The 19,914-nt window shown below is 39.0% G+C and overlaps 1 non-coding gene across 1 annotated transcript; it reads left to right on the top strand.

Annotated features, from left to right (window-relative positions):
• Positions 1-528: 528 nt before the first annotated feature.
• LOC122897808 lies at positions 529-635 on the top strand. Its single transcript, XR_006382648.1, has one exon. It is a non-coding gene; the product is annotated as a U6 spliceosomal RNA (small nuclear RNA).
• The last annotated feature ends 19,279 nt before the right edge of the window (positions 636-19,914 follow it).

The raw sequence follows: 19,914 nt of genomic DNA, 5'->3' as shown, positions 1-19,914 counted from the left end.
GAGGTCAGTGTGTAAACAGTGTTTCTCATCTTCACATTGAGCAACAAGCTCAAACTTCAGAATACATCATCCACTAGAAATTGTTTTATTAAAAGCTTCTCTAGTATGGGTGTGCCTTCATGGCTTAGTGGGTTAAGCCTCTGCCTTCAGCTTAGGTCATGATCTCAGGGTCCTGGGATCGAGCCCCGCATCCGACTCTCTTCTCAGTGGGGAGCCTGCTTCCTCCTCTCTCTCTCTCTCTCTCTGCCTGCCTCTCTGCCTACTTGTGATCTCTGTCTGTCAAATAAATAAATAAAATCTTAAAAAAAAGTTTTTCTAGTATTGATTTCTTCAAATCCTTTTATTTTTATCAGGAAAAAAAATTTTAAGCAGAAAAAGTACTCAATTTAGGCAGAAGTGCAAATTAATTTCAGCATGTGCTTTTCAATCATGTTCCCATTTTGTAAATAGAATTACAGAGAGCAAAACTTAGCATACATGATGAATTTCAGGTTTTCTTGGGCGGATATCTAGAAGTAGATCAATAGAGTGCTTTCTTCAGCAGCACATCTACTAAAACTGGGACAATAAATAGAAGATTAACATGGTCCCTGCATAAGGACAACATGAAGGTTTGGGAAGCATTCCATATTTTTATGCCCTTTAAAATTATGTTCAGTTCTTTGCTTTAATAATAAATAAATAATAAATAAATTTACTCTCATATAAAAAAACTGAAAGCCGATAATAGGGATACAGATCTTCCTAGACCTTTGATATGTACAATATCAGTTAGTACTTGGGAAAAAAAGACTTCTACCAAAACACACCTGGAAATGACCTTTCTTTCCTTCTCTTTTCCCCCGCATAGTCATGTTGCTAGCCATATGCACCACGCATTCAGGAAAAGGGCCATTTCAGTATGGCTGCTGAATGTTACATAATGTGCTTCTAGGAAGCATAATTCTATATAGAACCCTCTTTTACAAAGCTGCACTTCACACTGGGAATTGGAAGGCAATTTATTTTCAGAGTCATTCTTTCTCTCTTTGGCTGGAAGTCTCAGCCAGTCCTTCCTAGGTAGTCTCCTCTTGGGTAATCTTCCTAGCAACATCTCAGCAAGCAGACCGACAATTTCTTTTTCCCTTGGACAAGCTCCAGTTCACTTTATTGAGCAGACTGAAGATGTTCTCTTAATCGAACTCTCTATTCTGGGTGCTCCTTCAGTAGCTTCTACATGTGGGGTTACCTTAAGGTTTCTCTTCAACTGGAAATGCTGCCACGTTCTAGGTTCATGGGTTTTTTCTACCAACTTCAGACATCTGGAGTGCACTGGCTACACCCAGAGAGGTAGATGACCTCTTTGAGACTTCTAATGTCTTCTTTCTTGTTTGAGTCTTTTGTCGTCTATAAAATAAAGTTCATGGGACGCCTGGGTGGCTCAGTTGGTTGGACGACTGCCTTCGGCTCAGGGCGTGATCCTGGAGTCCCGGGATCGAGTCCCACATCAGGCTCCCAGCTCCATGGGGAGTCTGCTTCGCTCTCTGACCTTCTCCCCTCTCATGCTCTCTCTCACTGTCTCTCTCTCTCAAATAAATAAATAAAATCTTAAAAAAAAATAAAGTTCATAATTCTTACCTCTTAGAGATTTTGTGACAGTTTAACATGATTGATTTCATATCTATATAGATACAGATGTATAAAACCGTCTTGCAAGTGCTCCATATATTTGGTTTTCTTACATTTTTATTTAAGTTCCAGTTAGTGTACACACAGTATAATATTAGTTTCAGGTGTACAATTTACTGATTCAACACTTCCACACAACACATGTTGCTCATCTGACCAGTGCACTCCTTCATCCCCATCACCTATTTCAGCCATCTCCTCCCCTCTGGTAACCATCAATTTGTTCTCTAGAGTTAAGAGTCTGTTTCTTGGTTTGTCTTTCTCTTTTCCTTTGTTCATTTGTTTTGTTCCTTAAATTCCACATATGAGTGAAAGCATATGGTATGTGTCTTCTCTGACTGACTTATTTTGTTTAACATAATACTCTCTTGCTCCATCCATGTTGCTACAAATGCCAATATTTCATTCCTTTTTATGGCTGAGTAATATTCCATCGTGTATATATACCACATGTTCTCTATCCACTCATCAGTCAGTGAACGTTTGGGTTCTTTCCATGATTTGGCTATTGTTGACAATGCTGCTATAAACATCAAGGTGCACATATCCCTTCAGATTAGTATTTTTCTATTTTTTGGGGGTGAATATGTAGTAGTATAATTGCCGGATTATAGGGTAGTTCTACTTTTAACTTTTTGAAGAAACTCCATGCTGTTTTCAGAGTGGTTTGCCTCTCTGAAAAGGTTCTTGTCTCTTTATGCACCCCTGGAATTGGTAGTGGTAGCTCCTCTTAGTCCCTCTAGTGGTGCACCACCCCCAAGGAGCCATCAAGTGTGACCCACTGGAGACATATTTATGCCCAGATGTCTCACTTTTTAGCAATAAGTGGAAAGTTTTTCAGGTGGCCTAGTGGAGCAAGACTGATACTGGGGTGATACTAGGAAGTGTTTCCTCAAAGCTGATCCTCTATCTGCTGCGTTTTGAAACCTAGTCTTACAGTGACCCAAGAGAGCCCACCAAACAGGCAGTAATAGGTGTCATTTTCCTCTGCAGTGTTGAACTTCACTACCAGAAGAACAAGGCAAAATGTGATATTCTCTATTCACTCAAGCCTATAGTCCAAACTAAGTGCAAAAATGATGTCAGTTTGTTTATGCATAAGCACATTCTCTATTATGGATTGTTTAGTCTGCCATGCTATCCTATCCAACCCATTATCCTGTTTCTTTCATTGCTCCTTACTCTAATTCTATTGACCTTTCAAACTTTAGCTTAAAATGCATCTATTCCACCAAACCTCTCTAGATCACTCATGTCAGCCTGAAATTACGTATTTCTTCTTTGAATTGCTGTTGGTATGCTCATGCATTAGCATGTGATTATCGTCAGCCTCTCAAAGAGCCATTTAAAAATTTCATTGTTATTTAATGAGAAACATGTCTCAGGTTTATTTTCTCAAAAGAGAGGGTGAACCCTTTGAGAGAATACATTATACCTTTTTGGTGTCTGCCATAATGCCTACAACAAATATCTTAGTGGCTATGATATTTTCATTTGCATAATGGCTTCTTCAAATACCTGCAAACCATCAACTCTCAAAGATTTCAGCTACTGGAGAAGGTCAAGTGGATATGAATAATCCAACATTTGAATTATTCAAAAATCATTTTTATTGAGTTTTGGAAGATATTAGTGGCAAGCTACATTCTTTCCCTAATAAATGATTTATAAAAAAAAAATAATAGTAACACCAACACTCACTAGACCTTTATGCTTTTCAGAGCTCTGCTCAAACTCATAATGATTCATCCATATTCTCTGAGCACCTATAACAGAAGGTGATAAGAGAAGGCCCAGTCAAGGACTGGTTATAAGAAAAGCCTAGAGATTCCAGTTTCCTTGGTACTCCACAGGATACCCACGAGCACCTTGTTCTACACCTATGCATTTGCCACATTTCACTTGTGTTTCTCATTGATAATAGTTGATAAGTGATTGACAGAAGCACACAGCCTACATTCATATTTTGGTTCTCCCATTTCCTAACTGTGTGATCACAGATAACTTACTTAACCTCTCTGTATTTGAGGATACTCCTGAACAAAATCAGAATTATAAAACAGTGCATATTTCATAGGGTTTTGGTATGGGGCTTAAAATGACTTATGTGAGATGCTTAGCACAATGTCTCAAATATTAAAGAGAGGATAAGCAAGTACAAGAATGCAAGAGAGGAAGAGAGTCACTAGAAGTTTTATTTTCTTCCTTTATTCTCCTAGAATCCAAAGTGAGAGAGGAAAAATAGCTAGTAAAGATAACCCAAGCCATGTTCTTCTCTTGGGAGAGAATGATAGGAAAGAAAAGCAGTATAAAACCAATACAAGAGCAACTCATAAATGGGTACAGAATTTCTGTGAGTGGGGCACCTGGGTGGCTCAGTGGGTGAAAGCCTCTGCCTTCGGCTCAGGTCATGATACCAGGGTCCTGGGATCGAGCCCCACATCAGGCTCTCTGCTAGGCAGGGAGCCTGCTTCCCTTCCTCTCTCTCTCTGCCTGCCTCTCTGCCTACTTGTGATCTCTGTAAAATAAATAAATAAAATCTTAAAAAAAAAAAAGAATTTCTGTGAGTGAGCCATTGGAAAGGAGGTCTAGCTATTGGAGGCTACATGTAAACAACATGGAGTGCTTCAACCGATAACAAATGTTTTACTTCCAGAAGCTTCCAGAGGATAGACTTTGTGCCTAACTCCACTTATAGGCCAACTGATGATACCATTGAATTCCTGCTATGATGTTGGGGCTGGTGACCCAAAGAACATTTAAGGGCTCAAGGTTTTGGAGGGAGGTGGGACACAGGAGCAAACATAGTTACAGCTTGGAGCAGGAGGACTGTGAATAAAAAAGGAAGCAAGTGTTCAAGCTAGCACATAAAAAGTGCCAACTCAGGGCTTCAGAAAGAAGACCTCACTAGGGTCACTGAGAGAGAACTACCTAGAAGGGGTGATTTCAGCCAGACATTGAAAGTTGAGTAGGAGGTTAATTTAAGCATGCCACAGCCACGTGTTATGATAAAAAGAACACTCACTCTTGCCTCAGATAGTCCTGAGGTTAGAAGCCAGTTTCCATTCCTCATGAGCCGCAATTACTAAATAATACATACCTTCAAGACTATTGTGGGAAATAATTGTATTTAGTATTTAGTACAGGATCTGGCATATAGTATAGCCTCAAATATAATAGCTACTATTGGTAACCATAGAGTCTTGGAGTATTTTTTTTTTTTTTTGATGATGATGATGTTGCCTTAAGCGCTGGTAAGCACAGCTGTTTCACATTTCCTCTCTATGAGCATGAGTAGCAGTGGTAAGCATCTGCAGGGGCTTCTGGGCTCATCTCCCTGGAAATATCACAGGGAAGGGACAGCCCAGATTCAGCGTATCCATGACAGAAGCAAAGGAACAAGCTCCAGCCAGTCGTGACAGCAAACTTCTAGGACAGTCTAGGTCTTTGGAAAGGGCTGATCTATACTGGACAATAAATCTGGAACTCTTTCCCTTTATCTTTCCTTCCTTCTCCTTCTTCACTCCTTTTTTTCCCTCCTTTGCTTCAAGGTGCTTTGCTCTTCTGATCAATGGATAAAGTCAGCAGCCTGATCAAACTCCTAACCACTAAGGGATTTATTAAGTAATTCTCCCCACAGACATTGGTGTTTCAAATACTTCAAGGGATGGTAAATGTTTAATTTAATCATGCATGCCTGATAATAGGAGTCTGGGTATTAGCAGTCAGTCAACAATGTGGTTGAGAATGGGATGGCTATGACCAGAACTACTGAATTCATTTGAAAAAATTTATATAGAGAAAAGCATGGTGGAGGGAGAAGGTGCTTGCATTTAGAATTAGGGGAGCTACCTTAAAATCCCAACTCTGGAACTTTTTAGGTATTGATCCTTGTCAAGTAATTTTACTCTCCTGTTCTTATTTTCTCCAGTAAGTAATAAGAATGATAATCCTTAACTTATACAGGATGTTGTGAGTGTTAGACAAGCCACTTCTCCAATTGAATGTATACACAAACTACTTGGGCATCTTGTTAAAATACAGATTCTGACTCAGGAATTCTGGAATGGGGCCCAACGTTCTGCATTTCAAACGAGTTCTCAAATGGTGCCAATGCTGCTGATCCAAGGACCCCATTTTGAGTAGCAAGAGGCTGTTAGATAATGTAATTAATGATAAAGTGGGCTTTCTTCCCAGATAATTGGTTGGGAAGGGATCATTTTTTTTTTTTATTTATTTTTATTTTTTTTTAAAGATTTTATTTATTTATTTGACAGGGAGAGATCACAAGTAGGCAGAGAGGCAGGCAGAGAGAGAGAGAGAGGCAGAAGCAGGCTCCCTGCTGAGCAGAGAGCCCGATGCGGGACTTGATCCCAGGACCCTGAGATCATGACCTGAGCCGAAGGCAGCGGCTTAACCCACTGAGCCACCCAGGCGCCCCAAGGAAGGGATCATTTCTCACCATGGCTTGCTACCAGTTACAAAAATAAAGTCAAGTCGAGGCTGGACAAATGTCGAGAAGAAAATATTGCTGTCACAGTTTGGGGAGGGAGCTACTGCTTCATCAGAAAGACTGAAAACTGTATTGTTTGATCTTGGAAGGAGCTGCTCAGCAATGGCCTGGCCAGGGCTGCTTGAGGGGAGGCCAAAGGTATTGTGAGTTTCCTTCATCTAAGCACCAAGTGATGGCAGCCCGTGTTTCCTAGTGAGGGCTGTCTAGTTCCTGTGCGGCCTTTACTTGCTGTTCATTTGCTCCTTTTTCATTCCGTTGTAAAAAGGACTGATGTTTATTTTAAGGAAAATAGTCTCTTAGTTTCAATGTTCTCACCTGTCACTTTCTTTATACAAATGTGAGTGAGCTGGAGTTGTTGAAGTTTGCTTCAGAAATAATCTCCTCTCAGAATGATTCCTGCCCTACACGTCATCCTTTCTCTCTCACTCTCCTGGTCTTGTTTGCCTGCTCATGACCGTAAACTCAACAACCCGGGGGAACTTAGTCCAGTATCAAAGCAGCCACATCATTAACATTGTCTCATTTACATACTCAATTATCCTATAGTGGAAAAACACTGTGTTTCTATACACAGGATTAAAACCGTCCTCTTGACCTATAGTTAAGTCATTTGAATCAGCCAGGAAATGTCGCCATGCCATGGAAGGCAATATGACCTCCTGTGTCTACGTACACACACATTGCTGATGAACACTTGTAAGGCCCCATGTCAGGTACTAGTCATGCACAAGACATTCTAGAAAAGATAATGAGAGTAACCAACAAGGAAAGCCAAATTCTCTGCTAGCAGGATGGAGAAGACAATTTGAAGGAGGTAAAGGGATGGAGGGGGGAGAAGTTGGCTCCATGGTCGTTTGCCTAGGCGGGCAGGCAAATGGGTGTCTCATGTATCAAGTGAAGGTTGGGTTATTGAGTCTGTAAAATGAACTTCCCTATGACCCTGCAATGGCACTCCTGGGTATTTACCCCAAAGATACAGATGTAGTAAAAAGAAGGGCCATCTGTACCCCAATGTTTATAGCAGCAATGGCCACGGTTGCCAAACTATGGAAAGAACCAAGATGCCCTTCAACGGACGAATGGATAAGGAAAATGTGGTCCATATACACTATGGAGTATTATGCCTCCATCAGAAAGGATGAATACGCAACTTTTGTAGCAACATGGACAGGACTGGAAGAGATTATGCTGAGTGAAATAAGTCAAGCAGAGAGAGTCAATTATCATATGGTTTCACTTATTTGTGGAGCATAACAAATAGCATGGAGGACATGGGGAGTTAGAGAGGAGAAGGGAGTTGGGGGAAATTGGAAGGGGAGGTGAATCATGAGAGACTATGGACTCTGAAAAACAGTCTGAGGGGTTTGAAGTGGCCGGGGGGTGGTAGGTTGGGGTACCAGGTGGTGGGTATTATAGAGGGCACGGATTGCATGGAGCACTGAGTGTGGTGCAAAAATAGTGAATACTGTTATACTGAAAATAAATAAATTTAATTAAAAAATGAATTAAAATTGTGTTAGAAGAGCTTTTGGTAGTTTGAAAAGTGAATCCTTGACAACATGTTTAAAAAATTAAGGCGTTTTTATTTTATTTTTTAAAGGTTTTATTTATTTATTTGACAGTGAGAAAGGCAACACAAGCAGGGGGAATGGGAGAAGGAGAAGCAGGCTTCCTGCTGAGCGGGGAGCCTGATGAGGGGCTTGATCCCAGAACCCTGGGATCATGACCTGAACTGAAGGCAGATGTCTAAGGACTGAGCCACTCAGGCACCCCCCAAAATTAAGGGGTATTTTAAAAACTCATGCATTGAGGTAAAAGACATATAATAAATATCATGTATTTAAGAAATACAGTTTAAATATATATATATATCAGTGAAATCATTACCACCATTGAAATAATGAAAATACCTATCACATCTGTTTCCATGTGGCCCTTTTGTAATCCCACTTCCTGGCCTTGCCATCACATCTCCCATCCCTGGGAAATAATGGATCTGCTTTCTGCATTTTTGCATCTGATCTGTTTTTTGCATTTTGTAGAGTTTTATATCAATAGAGTCCAATAGTACATACATTTTTTGATTGACTTCTCTCACTCTGCATAATTATTTTGTGATTCATCCATGTTGCTGTGTGTTCATTCCTTTTATTGCTGAATAATATTCTATTATATGGGTCTATCATAGTTTGTTTATATATTAACCTGTTGATAGATATATGGGTTGATTCCAATTTTTTGCTCTTACAAATAAAGTTTTGATGGTAGTCTTCGTATAGGCCTATGCTTTCTTTTTTTTTTTTATCTGATAAATACCTAGGAGTAGAATGGTCAAATCATATGGCAGGTGTTTAACTTCTTAAGATATTGCCATGAACTCTTCTCCAAAATGGTTGTATATTCCCACCAGTGGGGTATGAAAATTCCTGTTTCTCCATATCCTTGCAAACACTCAGTATGTTCAGATCATTGAATGAGTGCAGTAGTATGTCATTGTGGTTTTAATTTTCATTTCCCTAATGACAAATGATATTGAGCATATTTGTATTGCTTATTTGTCATCTGCATGATGTACTTTCTTTAATGAAGTGTCTGTTCAATCCTTTTCCCATTTTTTATTGGGATATTTGTTTACTTTTTATTAAGTTTGGGAGTTCTAAAATATATTGTGGGTACAAGTCTCTTATCACAGAAATGGTTTGCGAATATAGAGCTAGCACTTCAGTGGATTCAGAGGTGAATTAGAGCTAGACCCTGTTTATAGGAGCTCACAACTCAACAAAAGGATCAGGACAATGAAAAATAATCGCTGATAACAATGGAAGCTATAATCAAGACCCTTGTGGGAGTGTAGAAGAGAGTACAATAAATTTCACCCAGGAGAGGGTGGAGAGAGTTCCCCGAGGAGGGGAACTTAAAGCTTCATTTTGAAATGTGAAGAGTTGGATAACTTTTGAACATCTGCAAAAGAACATTCTGGGCAGAGAATCAGTGCAAAGGCAGGAAGGTAGGTTTGGGAATCATGAGTTCTGGATGACCAGAGGGAACAGGGAAGGGTGCAAATGGTAAGACAAGGAAGGCTAAGACTAGCTTGTCAGATTGTGGAAAGTTTTGTAGATTAGGTTTAAGAATCTGAGTTTCATCTTCAAAGCAATAGGGAGTCTGGTAAAGGTTTTAAGCTCCAGAGTAAAACAGTCAGATTTGCATTTTAAGAAAACGTCCTGCAGTGATAGTGAAGGATTAGAGGATAATGAATTCAGAAAGATTGACAAAGACCTAAACAAAGCAGTAATCGCAGAGATAAGGGAGGAGCGAATGGATTCTCAAGATATTTAAGAGGAGTGGTACTGTTGGTAAATGTTTAAATGTTATGGGTGTGGGAGATGGCAGGATACAGGCTGGCTCCCAGATTCTAGTTGAAATAATGGGATGAGTTGGTGCACATTCATTACATCCAGGAATATATGAATGGGAACAGGAGAGAGGGGGAGTATTAAGAGTTCATCTTGTATCAGTGATTCATTAATTCATTAATTTAGCACATTTTTATTGAGTTTCTACCATATGCTAGGAACTGGAAATCTGATGGAGATCAAAGTAGATACTGTGATAGCCTTCAGAGCAAAAAGTCTAGCACAGAAGCGTGAAAATGAAATAATCCCACAAATGTGTAATTTAAAACACTGGCTCTGAATTGCCTAAAGTAAACCAAGACCGTTTTGGGATAGTGCATGCAGGTAGATCTCAGTCTCAAGAAACACTATGTTGAAGAAGTAAGATTTAAGAGGAAGTCTGAAGGAGGCAGGCTGAGGAAGATCAAAGAATAATGTTTCAAGTAGAAGGAATAAGGTAGGTTAAATACTATAGGTCATCCAGGTGGAGGTTTCCAATAAGTAGATATAGAAACATGTACCCAGAAACAAGGCCTCAGATAGAGAAGTCATCAGTCCACGGGGGCAAGTAAAACCATGGCAGAGAATGAGAACTTTGAGAAAGGGCTTGCAGGGTGAGGAAAGAATAAGACTGACACTCAACCTATAGTATATCAATATTTAAAGTGCAAGCAGAGTAGGAGAGAAAGTGAGCTAAAAAAAAAAAAAATGAAGAACCGTAAAACATCTAAGAGAGATGAAGCCAAGAAAGAAGATATTTATGGCCATCAATACCCAATGAGTGGAAATGACTACTCTAGTTTATGTAATTCTCCTTCCCTCACCCTGTATAGAGCCCTTTGCCTGGTATTAACTGATTTTTTAAACTGAAATATATTTTTAAACTATTTTCTTTATTTTAGAGAGAGAGTGAGCTAGTGGGAAGGGGCAGAGGAGGAGGGAGAAAGAATCTAAAGCAGATTCTACACTGAGAATGGAGCCTGACATGGGGGCCCAATCTCACAACCTTGAGATCATGACTTGAGCTGAAACCAAGAGATGGATGCCCAATAACTGAACAACCCAGGTACCCATGGTATTAACTGATCTTTTGGATTGCCTTTTGCCAGGCTGAACCAGGTCCCCGCCTCTTTATTTTCAAGGAAAGCATGCACATAAAGAAAAATATTTTTTATATTGGTTCTAATATTCTCAAGGGACCTTGCTTTGGCATTTTCCCCTTTGCCTGTTAATCTGAAGAGTGACTGATAATTTTGGATCCATCAAGTCACTTTCAGCATATTTTAAATGTAATTACATTTCAAATTGTGTGTTTTGTGAAATATGTCAGAATTTTGTGGCCATTTCTTCTCTTCTGGGAAGAAAAATCAAGACCCCAAAAGAAGGTCTTCTCACACTGTAATAATGGCATGCATTTGCACATGCATAAGAATGTTTGTTAGGCAGGGTTGCTGCAAGGCTCAAACTAACCTCTCAAAGAAAAATTATTACCCTTCTCTCTGCTTCCTTGCTTCTATGAGTTGGTCCTTCAAATTCTAACTCATCGTCTTCTGCATAAAGTTAACTTTATTATAGTTATAGTCCCCAACTCATTCCCTTCTATTTAACAATAATTTCCTAAGAACCTGATATGTACTGTGCACTATGCTAAGCATTATTGAACAATACATTGCCTTGCTTAACTTCAAGCAATTTTGTGAGGTAGGTTTAAGACACTCATATTATGGAGGAGGAGGCTGGGTCTAAGAGATGCTATATGATTTGCCAGATCTGTTGAACTCTAACATCTTAAACAAATAAAGATCATTTTATCACTCAGGATATGTGCAGTTATGTTGCAGTAACAAACAAATCCCATGTCTTGAAAACAAATGTTTGTTTCTCACTCACATGCTATGTGCATCCTGAGTCAGTTCTGTTTAATGTCCCCTTGCCACATGACCCAACCCTTCAATGATGTCTCAATCTTGAAATTTGTTGATTGTCAAGGTAGAGGGAAAGAACCCTGGATGGTTTTGTACCAACAATTCAATACTTTGGCATAGAAGTGATGGGCACTGCTTCAATTCACAACTCACTGGCCAGGGCTAGTCACTTGGCCCCACCTAACCACAAGCCATTCAGAAAATGCAAACTGACTCAGGACTTAGAAGGCAGAAGAGTATGGAGCTGCACAAGGGACCCCACAAAGTTAGAGAAGTTCCAAGTATTCAATTTCTGCATCCACTTCAGTGCTTGCATTCTAGGTGGTAGCAGATAAAGATGTTAAAATTGTATTGCAAAATCAAAACCAAAATGAGATATCACTTTTAAACCTAGTAGGAGGGCTTTAATTAAAAAAAAAGGCAGAAAGTAGTGTTGATGAGGATGCAGAGAAATTGGAACCCTCATACATTGCTGGTGAGAACATAAAATGGTATAGCCACTTTGGAGAACAATCAGGCAGTTCCTGCAAGTGCTACACATGGAGTTACCATATCACTTAACAATTCTACTCTGTGTATATATACACAAGAGAAATGAAAATATATGTCCACGCAAAAGCGTCTATACTAATGTTTATAGCAGGATTATTCATCATTGCGAAAAGTGGAAATAATCCAGGAGTCCATCATCACCCAAAGAATGAATAAGCAAAGTGGTATATCTATATGATAGAATATTACTTAAAAAAACAAAGAACAAGGGGCACCTGGGTGGCTCAGTTGGTTAAGCGACTGCCTTCAGCTCAGGTCATGATCCCAGAGTCCTGGGATCGAGTCCCATATCAGGCTCCCTGCTCCTTGGAGAGTCTGCTTCTCCCTCTGACTTTCTCCCCTCTCATGCTCTCTTTCACTGTCTCTCTCTCAAATAAATAAATAAAATTTTAAAAAAAGTAGTAAAAAAAAATAAAGAACAAAACAAGGCAAGACTGATATATGCTACTACTTGCACGAACCTTGCCAACATTATGCTAAATGAAAGAATCCAGTCACGAAAGATCACATATTGCATGAATCCATTTATATGAAATGTCAACAATAGGCAAGTCCATAGATCTAGAAAGATGAGTGGTTGCCTAGGACTGAAGGAAGGAAGTGTGGAGATGTAGCAGGTATCAGTACTCAGTGTCTGGCTATTAAGGACAATTGACAGTAAAATCATAATACTGTTCCCAGCTAGACTAGATCCATTAAGAATGGTAACACTGGGCACGAGGAACTTATCTCCTAAGCAAGCATCCTGTGGACCGATGAAAGACTTTAATCAGGCAAAACTGGGTTTAAATGTGAGAGGGGAAGAAGGGAGCTGAGATATGTTTATTGTCATTGACCCAAAGAGGCAGATCTTGAAGGCAAAAAATGACATTGAAAATCTTGCTATTACTTCAAGCTATGATGAATTTATCATGTGTAGAAACTAATCTGTATTTTGGATTTTTAAAACTCCCCTTCTGAAAAAACTGTTATGAACTTGGAGCTATGTGATTTGAGCACCCCAATTTTTTTTAATGGCATACAGAAGTTTGGGTCTCAAAAATAATCTTCTGTGTGACTCACACACATTCCAAAGTGGAACATAAAAGTATTTAATCGAGACATGAAACTGCCAATGACAAAAATGAACAAAAATGATTAATTTTTGAAACTTCTGTTCAAGTGATGTGCATGTAACCTGGTTAAATACAGCACTAAGGGGTACCTGGGTGACTCAGTGGGTTAAAGCCTCTGCCTTCAGCTCAGGTCATGATCCCAGGATCCTGGGATGGAGCCCCACATCAGGCTCTCTGCTCAGCAGGGATCCTGCTTCCTCCTCTCTCTCTGCCTGCCTCTCTGCCTACTTGTGATCTCCGTCTGTCAAATAAATAAATAAAATCTTAAAAAAAAAAAAGAAAAAAAATACAGCACTAAGAATGAAAGAAGAAGCTGCGAGCTATATTCATAATTCTGTCCAGGGTGAGACATGTTCCCTAAGCATACTTACCAATTTGAAATGGTCTCAAGACAATGCAACCAAAGTGTTAAATAACTGATATTTGCAGACAAAATTTTGTTTAAGAAAAGATGACCTTCTGGGGACAGAACCAACTGAGATAAAGAAGGAGACCCTGGCACAAAGCCCAGATCTCAAATCGTGGAGAAAAAAAAAATCAACTACACTTCCCTGTCTGGAACATTTAGAATTTTGACTTGAAACTGTAAAGAAGGTTCACCAGGGTGGGGGCCCATGGGTAAGGGCTTCCATCTCCACCCCCACCTTTTCAATGAAGGGCGATTCAAAATTGGGGGTAGTTCCCCAAGAGAACTTTGGCTAAATGAAATTTGATTTTAAAATACTTGGAAAGAAAAATTTTCTAGCTTCCTTCAACAAATTAAAAAGGATCTTGGGAAAGGCAAGGGCAAACAGGAAATACAACTCAAACAAGAAATTTTTGAGGACAATGGATCCCCCGAAGGGAAGTGGGATTAAGTCCTTCTGCAAAACAGATTGACGATAGAACCCCACCCCAACCTTCAACAGAGAGGCAGCCATTAACAGAAGCAATAACCTCAGGAGGCCTGTAGGTGAAACCATGAGGCTCTCGGGTATGGGCCTACTTGAATCCAGATGCTAATTAAACATAGAGTATGAAAATCTCTTGCCATATCCCAAGCAAGCATCTAAGACATTTAAATTATTGCAAATCCTAAATTCTGAAACACATAGACTACCAGACTATTAAAAATAAATTACTTTCTTCTGGCTCCTTCTAGATCCAAGTAGGAATCTCAACATGTGACAGGACTGTTTAGATTTGGGCAAAGTTATATCTCGTATTTGGAGATCTTATTATGCCCTATTCACCAGTTCTCTAGAAGAGAGTGACTGATTATTCCTTGTCTGTAATTAGAAGGGTTAAAATCCCTGCAAAATTTTGCACAATTGCATCAAAATATTCTATAGCTATAATTTGCTAAATCATCATATTTGTTTTATATGTGGATTTACATTTTTGGAATACGTCCAAAAAATGTTGGGGGACTTGATTGTACAGGGATTTGGGGACATTTAAATGTAATATGATTACAGAATTACAAATGAAATGTGCTGTAATCCAAATGCACTAGTGTTTTCTGAGTCAGCTCTTGTAAAATTTAGACAACTCATAGAAATTATTCTACCTGAACTCTTGGGATTTTTGTAAGTGTCTCAAATTTCCCAGTATCAATTTGGTTGTATTCTCTAACATATCTAGTTGGTTTTTGAAAAGGTAGACTGGGACAACACTGAGATAAATAATTTCAGTATATTTTATATCAGTTATCTATTGCCATAAAAATGCTACATGACAAACAAAAAATACCTCAGTAGCTTAAAACATTAAGTGCTTATTGTTTATGCATCTGGAGTGGTTGGTAAAAGTGGATCTCCCATTCTTGGCTAGGCTTACTCACATGTGTGGATATCGCTCACTGTTGGTTGATCTTGGCTAGCTGTGCCTTGGGTAAATGGGGCAGCTCAGATATGCTACATGTATCTTTCATTCTCCTTGTTATGTTTTTTTTATGGCAGATGCAGAGATAAGGGAGAGAGCTGAAACATAGAAGGTTTTGGAGAACTAGGCTCAAAACTGGTATGCTGTTACCTTCACCACATCCTACTGACTAAAGCATGTCACAAGACCAACTCAGATACAAAAGATGAAACAATACCTTCTGCCTCTTTAGTGAGAGAAATTGCAAAGTCATGTGGTAAAGGGTATGGACATGGGAGGGGAATGCAGGTGAAAAACTGGGACTCCTGACAGAATCATTCTGCTAAATATATATAAACACAAAGGCCTTTACAACTCATGAATCATTGAACACCTCATCAAAAACTAATGGTGTACTATATGTTGGCTAACTGAAGGTAATAAAAAATAAAAAAATAAAAAGTTGTATTTAATATTCAGGTCCCCATGATAAATAATAAATCATGGCACCATGACCCCAAACAATGAAAAGCCAAAGAGCTTTGGGAAAAACCTTAAAGGTTTGTAATTATCTATATTGACACATTCCATGCTATTGCTGGCAAATTGGTAGTAATCTAGTTGAATTACTGGGTAGCCTGTGTCTCTGTATTCTTTGGCATTCTCTTGGAGGGATATTGGGATTTCTTTTTCTTTTTAGATAATTGGTGATGACAAGTATAGACAAAGAAGATCATTCAGACCAAGGGATGGTGAACATTTTCTTTAAAGGGCCAGACAGTAAACATTTCATGTTTTGTGGGTCAGGTAGTCTCCATCACAACTATTGAACTCTGCCCTTTTAGTGTAAAAGCAGCCAGAGACCACATGTAAGCAGATGGGCTTGCCTGCATTCCAGTAAAGTTTTATTTTAAAAAGATCAGGCCATGAACCAGATTTGGCTGATGGGCTGTAGTTTGCTGAGCCCTGATCTAGACTTTCATGCTTCAGTGCCACTTCCATGATGCTTAAGCAAAAGAGAAAGAGAGAAAATAAAGACTTCTAAATTTGGAGCAACAACATAAGTCAAGAACATTGTCTGTGGTTGTAAACCATGGCAGGGTATATCAGAAGTTACTGGAAGGGATAAATAAGCGGGATGAATACATTCTTATGCTAGAGAAAGGTAAAAAGGATGCCTGAATACATGTATTTTGGAGGAAAAGTGCTCCTTCTGCCTTATGTCTGTGGTTTGAAGCTTCTGTGTCTTGTTGCTCCGCTTTGAGTTTCCTTGTGAAATAATACAGTGTCATCTCTCTGGTCCCCAGGTGTCCATCTCTTTGGGCCAAGAGAGCTGAGCATGGACCTGGAATATCTTGTTAAGGATATACTTTTTAAATATCTGGAGATGATGACCCTTCCAAGGGTCCCTCTCAGGCATGCTATGACAAACTGAACACCAACAAGGAAGCAATGATTACACTAAATTGGGATCCACTGAGCCTGTGGATGGCCCTAGGTCCAGACTGACACTCACGAAAGGCAAACAATAAATACACACTCAAGAGAATATCCCTAGTGCCTACAAATTTGACGTAATTATTTGTATCCAATTGTCAAAACAGGAAGAGGGTGGAGGACAAGTAATTCAAGGGACAAAGTAATATGGACCACTTCTGTTTGTTATATGGATATAATACTTTCCTTTCTTCGGGTAGCTGGAAATCTTTTTATGCCTCTCATGTGAGCTACAAATTAGCATATTCCCATTAGTCATGTCATCTCTCCATGGAGGTCTCAAACATAAATCCAAAACTGAGTCATCAAATTCTCTCTCTCACACACATACATAAATATTTCTCTTCCAGAGTTTCAAATCTCTGTAAATGAGCCACCATCCACCCAACTGAGCTTGCCAAACTCCACGTTTGATTGATTGGAGTCTTGTGTACTTTTCCACTTATGTGTCTCTCAACTTTATCTTCTCCCCATATATATCACCAACCTAGTCAAGCCATGATTTTTTTTGTGACCCAGACCACTGTCATGGCTTCCTAACTGGTCCCCTCCATGAAGTTTTGCTTTCTCCATTTTACAACTACATAAGCATAAATATGGTCACATTGGCATTGTTTAAAACCTTTTGATGCTTCCTTAATCCTTTATAACAAAGACCAGATGCCTAAACTTGGCTCACGAAGCCTCCCATGTTGTAGCTGCAAGCCTGCCTGTTCTGCCTTGTCCCACTCTGTCCCCCCTTGCCGACTCTGTTCAGCCTTTTTGAGCTTCTGGAATACACCAATGCTTCTGTGCTTTCACACTTACTGTTCTCTCTCCATACCCATGTCTCCACATGCCTCTCTTCAACCTCCAACCCATTCCCCTGCTTCCCTCTTGTACTCTCCTGCCCTTTAGAGGGCCTTTTCTCTCTTACCAATTTATATTACAGGACTCAAGAAGGTAGAGGCTGCTCCTCATTCACACACTGTTGTATTTCTAGTACCCAGTGCCATATTTGGCACATAATAGATATTCAGTAAATAATTGCTGAATGGGCAAATTAATACTTTAATTATGTTGCTATGTGTGACTTTGGTAGGAGTTATCATATTTCTTTCAGAGAGAAAAGATGCTCAACATCACTGATCTTCAGGGAAATACAAATCAAAATGACAATGAAATATCACCTCACACCTGTCAGAATGGCTAAAATCAACAACACAAGAAGCAAAAGGTGTTGGCAAGGATGTGGAGAAAGGGGGACCTTTGTGCCCTGTTGGTGGGAATGCAAACTGGTGCAACCACTTTGGAGAGCAGTATGGAGGTTCCTCAAAAAGTTAAAAATAGAAGCACCTTACAATCTAGCAATTGCACCACTAGAATACAAATAATACAAAAATACCAAATCAAAGGGATACATGCACCCCAATGTTTAGAGCAGCATTATCTATAGTGGCCAAATTATGGAAACAGCCCAAGTGTCCATCAGCAGATAAAGAAGATGTGCTATATATACACAACTCCATATGATTTCACTCATATATGGAATTTAAGAAACAAAACAAAAGGAAAAAACAGAGGGGAGAAAATCAAGAAACAAGAGTCATAACTACAGAGAACAAACTGATGATCAGAGGGGTGGGGGTCGTGAGGATGGGTGAAACAGGGGATGGGGAACAAAACAGTGCATTTGTCGTGATGAGCACTAGGTGATGTATGGAAGTGCTGAATCACTATATTGTATACCTGAAACAAATATGACACTTGGTTAACAAACTGGAATTTAAATAAAAACTTTTAAAATTCCTTCAGAGAGATGTACAGAATGTGTAATTTGGGGAAAACTATACCTTTGGCTAGAGTTGTAATGTTACTAATGTCAGAATCCACAATTTTCTGAATTAACTTTAGATCTCCATAAAGTCTCACATGAGGCCATGTGATAAATGGATGAATGAATGGTTTATTATTACAAATTCTGAAGTTTCTTAGTTCCAAATAAGCAATGATTCCCTTTTTCTTTTTCTTTCTCTTTTTCTGACTAACTTTCTAACTCTGGAAGGTTGTATATATTTCTTTTTTTTTTTTTTAAAGATTTATTTTTTATTTGGAGAGAGAAAGAGAGAGAGAGAGAGGGAGAGGGAGAATGAGAGGGGGAGGGGCTGAGGTAGAGGGAGAGGAAAAGAATCTCAAGCAGATGTCACTCTGATACAGGAGTCTGATGAGGGGCTTGATCCCATGACCTGAAGATCATGACCTGAGCCGAAATCAAGAGTCAGATGCTCAAACAACTGAGCCACCCAGACGCCCCAAGAAAGTTGTATATATTTCTCCTGATTTGGGACTATAAACAGTTATTTGCCCTAGGTTAAAAACTATATAATTTTTTCATTTAGAGTCTGATAGGATTTATGAAGATAGAGATTTTGTTTTTAACTTCTTTGTGTCTTGTCAGAAATCACAGACTTTCTTTCATCATGTAAGTTGGCCTACCAGCATGTGGAAAATCAGCTCTATATTAGCTACACACTGAAGTGGAATAATAAAGAAGAAAACATACACAACTAGTTTTCAGGAAGGCCACATTCGAGTCCTGTCGCTGGCACCTATACAGCGTATGTAGCAACATGGCAAACTTATGGAACCAGGATCTCTAAAATGTAAATCTCATGAGAACAAAGATTTTGTCTGTTTATCAACATAGAACTGAGCACCTAGGATAGCACATTGCATGGCAGATAGTTACTGCCCAATAACTATTTGTTTAAGGAATGAAAAATCAAGCTTTGGGTCACATACCTCTTTTTAGTTTTAAGTTGTTAAAAATTAAGGTGATATTAACAATGCTGGCAATTTCAGGAAATTATTGGGACAGGCCGAAATGTATCTTTGTAAAGATTTTAAATCTAGAGAAAAGTGCACGTTTAAAATGTTGTTATCAACGCTGTGTGGCTTCCCTTTAATGCCTATAATCTGAATATCTAATTTTTCTGGATTATTTGCTTCATCACATATGGGGGTTTATGCTCTATCATTGCAGTGAGTGATTAGTGTTCTTTCATTCTAAGTGCATTATATGTTTGAAATAAAATATGAGATTACAGAGATTATAGGCAGGAACACTCAATTTGAAAACAGCTTGTGTTTAGGAAAAAAAAAATAATTTTGATATAGTGGCAAATTCGAGGGAGCCTGATATCACATAGAATAATTTCAAAGACAACAAAGACACAAGTGTACAAAACTTTGCTATTTTAAAATATTCCATATCCATTATCTTATTTAATTTTTGCAGTAGCCCTCTTGTTTATAGATGGTATTATTTCTATTTCACAGATGAAGACAATGAGGCATAGAGAGAGTAAATAAATTGTCCAAATTCACACTCTGGTAAGTGATGGACCCTGCCCTTGAACCTGAATTCTTCT

This window comes from Neovison vison, chromosome X (genome assembly GCF_020171115.1).
Source record: "Neovison vison isolate M4711 chromosome X, ASM_NN_V1, whole genome shotgun sequence".
Classification (NCBI taxonomy): Eukaryota; Metazoa; Chordata; class Mammalia; order Carnivora; family Mustelidae; genus Neogale; species Neogale vison.
This window is presented reverse-complemented; position numbering and strand designations above follow the sequence as displayed.